Here is a 5,333-nt window from a genome sequence, read left to right as displayed (position 1 = left end):
GACTATTCTAGACCATTTTATCATGAGAACAAGACTTGGTAATATAGGAAATGAATTCCTAATTAAATAAAAGTTGTAACAAAAGGTAAATCTATTTACTTGTATCTCTCATGCCATAAGTGGAAATCTATATCCCTAAACTCAAGTATTTAGTGGATTTTCTCCATTGTTATCTTACAAATATCTAGTTAAAATTAGTTAGGTAGTAGCAACCACTACTTTTCTTGCTTAAATAGATCATTAGTCTAAATAATAGAGCAAGTAAGGATCTAGTACTTGCATAATTGCTCTCTATGGGATCAACCCGATATTTGTCATAAACTATTAATTTGGCATGTATATTTGCAGTTAAAACGGGTATAATTCGGAACTAAACTTGAACTTATATCAAAAGTCCGTCAAGTTTTTGGCGTCATTACCGGAGAGCGGGAATATTAGGGCCTAATTAGCTTTATTAATTTGGACAATACTTGTATCTATTAGTTAATTTGTTTATAATAAGTTAGGATTTTTATTAGTTTTTGGTGAATTAATTGCTACATAATCGCTTTTATTCTTGTTTGTAGTATATGCACCGAGTTTTACGGGTAGTAGCACCTTTTGATCCAAAAATTGAAAGGACACTGCGTAGGCAAAGAAGGCGTACACTACAAACAAGAAGAAGAAGAGATTCACCAAATAGAGGGAATCACAATAGAGCTACCTTTTGAAGAAGAAATGAAGAAAAATGAAACAAATAGACGAGCTCTAAGGGATTTCGCTCTACCGGGAACTCAAGAGTCCCAAAAAAGTATAGCGCAGCTAATGGTAAATACTAATAATTTTGAGATTAAACCATCATTAATCCAAATGGCACAACAATTTCAATTCGGAGGTAATGCCGTAGAAAATCCTAATGCACACTTAACCTCATTTTTGGAGATATGTGACACTATTAAAATGAATGGAATTAGTGAGGATATAATAAGGCTAAGGTTGTTCCCATTTTCATTGAGGGATAAGGCTAAAATTTAGTTACATTCTCATACCCCCAACACCTTCACCACTTGGGATGATTTGTCTAGGGTATTTTTGAATAAATACTTTTCACATGGTAAAACGGCTAACCTTAGAATGGATATTATTAGTTTTAGTCAATTTGATGATAGATTTTGTATGAAACTTGGGAACGGTTTAGAGAATTATTTAGGAGATGTCCACACCATGGACTTCCCGATTGATTTATTGTGCAAACCTTCTATAATGGTTTATTTTTCTCTACTAAAACTACTATCGATGCAGCCGCAAGAGGAGCATTGATGGCAAAATCACCTCAAAAAACTCAAAGTTTGATCGAAGAAATGGCAGCCAATAATTATCAATGGGCTAATGAAAGAAGTAATCCAAGGCAACAAGTAGGTATGATTGAAACTGATGCTATCAATATGCTTAGTACTCAAATGAATAATATGATGCAAATGTTACGTCGTCAAACTAGATGTGGTCTGAGTTCTTCTACTAATGCATATGTTACTTGTTGTTCCATATATGGAGGAGAACACGATTCTAATGAGTGTATTGATGTTGAGCAGGCTCAGTTTGTTAAGAATTACAATAGGAATGTTTAAAACAATCCATACTCGAATACATATAATCTGGGGTGGAGGAATCATCCCAATTTTGGATGGAAGGAGCAAGGCAATCCTCTAAGGCCCAATAATCCACCAAGATTCCAACCAAGGCCACAACAGACGAATACCAAACCGGATTGGGAGATTGCGGTGGAAAAATTAGCAAAAGAAAAGAGAGATTTGAGCGAATAGAGGGGCGGTTGGATTAATTGACCGGAATGTATAAAAATATGGAGGTCCAGATTGGTCAAATCGCCAAGTCTATCAACAATCAAAATCAAGAGAAATTGCCAAGTAAAACGGAGGTGAATCTTAAGGAACATGTCAAGGGCATTACTCTTCATAGTGATAAACAACTAGAGGACCCTCTAGTGTAAGAAAATAAGGGGAACGAGGAGAGTGATAGAGGAGGAGATGAGCAATTGGAGAAAGAGGTAAGTGTGGGGGAAGGTGGTCAAGAGAATTTAGAAGAAGAACAACCAACATCCTCCACTACCGTTCCAATACCTTCGGCAGTTCCATTTTCTCAATGACTCAAGCCAAATAAACTTGACAAAGAGTTTGAGAAATTTGTAAAAATTTTCAAACAATTGCATATTAATATTCCCTTCGTTGATGCTATTTTGTAGATTCTTTCATATGCCAAGTTTCTAAAGGAGATTATGACATGAAAGAGGAGATTGGATGATCGGGAAACGATAGCATTAACTGAGGAGTGCAGCGCTATCATACAAAACAAGCTTCCACTAAAGTTGAAGGATCCGGGGAGTTTTTCTATACCTTGCACTATTGGAAACATTGAATTTTCAAAAATATTACGTGACCTTGATGCAAGTGTATCTTTAATTTCTCTAACGGTGGCTAGACAATTAGGATTGCATGAGTTAAAACGTACTAATAAAACCTTGCAATTAGCCGATAGATCTATTAGATATCCAATGGAAGTTTTGAAAAATGTGTTGATCAAAGTGCAAAAATTTATCATTCCCGTGGATTTTGTGGTATTAGATATGGAAGAAAACATGCTATGCTGATCATACTTGGTAAACCATTTCTAGTAACTACAGGTACTATTATTGATGTCAAAAATGGCAAGTTTAACTTTCAAGTAGGTGAAGAAGAGGTAGTAGTTAATTTGAATGAAATGGAAAAGTACCCTTCTTTTACTGATTATGCTTGTTCAATTGACACAATTGATATGATAACCCAAGAAGAGGATTGAATCAATTTGATGTCGATCCTCTTGAGCTTTGTTTATCAAGTGCACGGATGCGGGGGAAAAATGAGGAAGAAATTAAAGTATTGACCCAATATTTAGATGCACAACCTCCTTATAGGAAAGTATATGTGTATGAAAATCTTGGACAAGGAAAGGGACTTCCACCATATCTGCAGATAGAAACTCCAGAGCTTGAACTCAAGCCACTTCCTAGCCATTTGAAGTAAGAGTTTTTTGGTGAAAATGAAACTCTACCAGTAATTGTCAATGCTTAGTTGGAAGAAGAGCAATTCAATAAGTTGTTAACAGTTTTAAGAAAGCACAAGAAAGTTATCGGACGGACCATCTCCGACATACAAGGAATTAGCCCTTCTATATGGATGCATCGCATTCTTTTGGTGAAGAATTGCAAACCGGTGGTTGAAATACAAAGAAGACTTAAGCCGAACATGAAAGAGGTGGTAAGATTAGAAATTATCAAGTGCTTGGATGCAGGTATAATCTTCTCTATCTCGGATAGTGTGTGGATACGTCCTATTCATATTGTCCAAAAAGAAAGGTGGAACTACCATAATTAAAGGAAAAAATGATGAACTTATTCGCTCTAGACTTGTGGTAGGATAGCGAGTGTGTATTGATTATAGGAAACTAAATGCAGTTACAAGAAAAGATCATTTTTTTGATCAATTATTGGAGCGTATTGCTAGTTATGAATTTTAGTGTTTCCTTGATGAATTTTCAAGTTATAACCAAATAGCAATAGCTCCCGAAGATCAAGAAAAGACCACCTTTACTTGTCCATATGGCACATTTGCTTTTAGAAGAATGTAATTTGGTTTTTGCGATGCCGCTGTCACATTCCAACGCTACATGATGGCAATATTTTCTGATTATATTAGAAAAATTATGGAGATTTTCATGGATGATTTTTCAGTGTATGGTTCATCATTTGATCATTGTCTTTACAATTTGGATTTAATTTTACAGAGATATGAAGAGACAAATCTTGTGTTTAATTGGAAGAAATGTCATTTTATGGTTCGTGAAGGAATTGTTCTTGGACACAAGATTTCATCTCAAGGAATAGAGGTAGACAAGGCAAAAATAGAAGTGATTGAGCGAATGCCACCTCCAACTAATGTCAAGGAGATAGGAAACTTTCTTGGACATGCAGGTTTCTATAGACGTTTTATTAAGAATTTTTCCAAAATAGCTAAGCCATTATATGATTTACTATGCAAAGATACTCCATTTCATTTTGATAATAATTTTTTGATGGCTTTTGATAGATTGAAGAAAGAGTCGACCTCAACATCGATCATCACTTCACCAGATTGGTCCCTTCCATTTGAACTCATGTGTGATGCAAGCGATTATGCAATTGGAGCAGTAGTAGGCCAACGAAAGGAAGGAAAGTTACACGTGATCTATTATGCAAGTAAAGTGCTAAATGAAGCACAAATTAACTATGCAACCACGGAAAAGGAGCTTTTGGTGGTGATATTTGCCTTACTTAGTAGGATCTAAAGTTATCATTTATACGGACCATTCAGCTCTTAAATATTTGTTCCATAAAAAAGATGCAAAACCGCGCTTAATTCATTGGATTCTCTTATTGCAGGAATTTGACTTGTAAATAAAGGATAAAAAAGGATCGGAGAACCTTGTGGCAGATCACTTGTCGCGATTAGAGTACGTCCCTACTAATGATCAAGTTCCAATCAAGGAGAATTTTTCAGATGAATTCATTATAGTTCTAACTAAATCTCCATGGTATGCGAACTTCGCTAACTTTTTGGTAAGTGTAGTAATTCCAAGAGAATTCAATTATCACCAAAGGAAGAAATTTTTGCATGATGCTAAAAGCCATTTCTGGGAGGAACCACTACTCTACAAACATTGTGCCGATAATATGGTAAAAAGATGTATTCCTGAGAAAGAGGTACGTGATATTTTATATCATTGTCATAACTTAGAAACGGGGGGTCATTTTAGTACTTCTAAAACCGTGGTTAGGGTGTGGCAATCGGGATTTTATTGGCCTATCATGTACCGGGATGCTAGAGAATATGTTAAAAGTTGTGATGTCTGCCAAATAATTAGAAATATTTCTAGGAAAAATGAAATGCCCTTAACCACATTATTAGAAGTAGAGTTATTTGATGTGTGGGGTATGGATTTTATGGGACCATTTCCTAGTTCTTTCAATAATAAGTATATCTTAGTGGCGGTGGATTATATTTCTAAATGGGTGGAGACAATTATCTCACCTATAAATGATACTAAGGTAGTGTTTAGGTTCCTTAAAAAGAACATTTTTAGTCGATTCGGTATTCTTAGGGCCATAGTAAGTGATGAAGGAAAGCACTTTTGTAATAATCAATTTGATTCTTTATTACTTAAGTATGGTTATAGACACAAGACATTTCTACCATATCACCCCACAAGCAAACAGACAAGCTGAGTTAGCCAACCGAGAGATCAAGCTCATCTTGGAGATAACG

The 5,333-nt window shown here is 35.4% G+C and overlaps 1 non-coding gene across 1 annotated transcript; it reads right to left on the bottom strand.

The window, feature by feature from the left end:
- Positions 1-1,104: 1,104 nt before the first annotated feature.
- LOC113781772 lies at positions 1,105-1,210 on the bottom strand. Its single transcript, XR_003469678.1, has one exon. It is a non-coding gene; the product is annotated as a small nucleolar RNA R71 (small nucleolar RNA).
- Between the last annotated feature and the right edge of the window lie 4,123 nt (positions 1,211-5,333).

The sequence above is a fragment of the Coffea eugenioides genome, chromosome 8, assembly GCF_003713205.1.
Source record: "Coffea eugenioides isolate CCC68of chromosome 8, Ceug_1.0, whole genome shotgun sequence".
In the NCBI taxonomy this organism is placed as follows: Eukaryota; Viridiplantae; Streptophyta; class Magnoliopsida; order Gentianales; family Rubiaceae; genus Coffea; species Coffea eugenioides.
The sequence above is the reverse complement of the archived record's forward strand: the minus strand, read 5'-3'. Positions and strand labels throughout refer to the sequence as shown.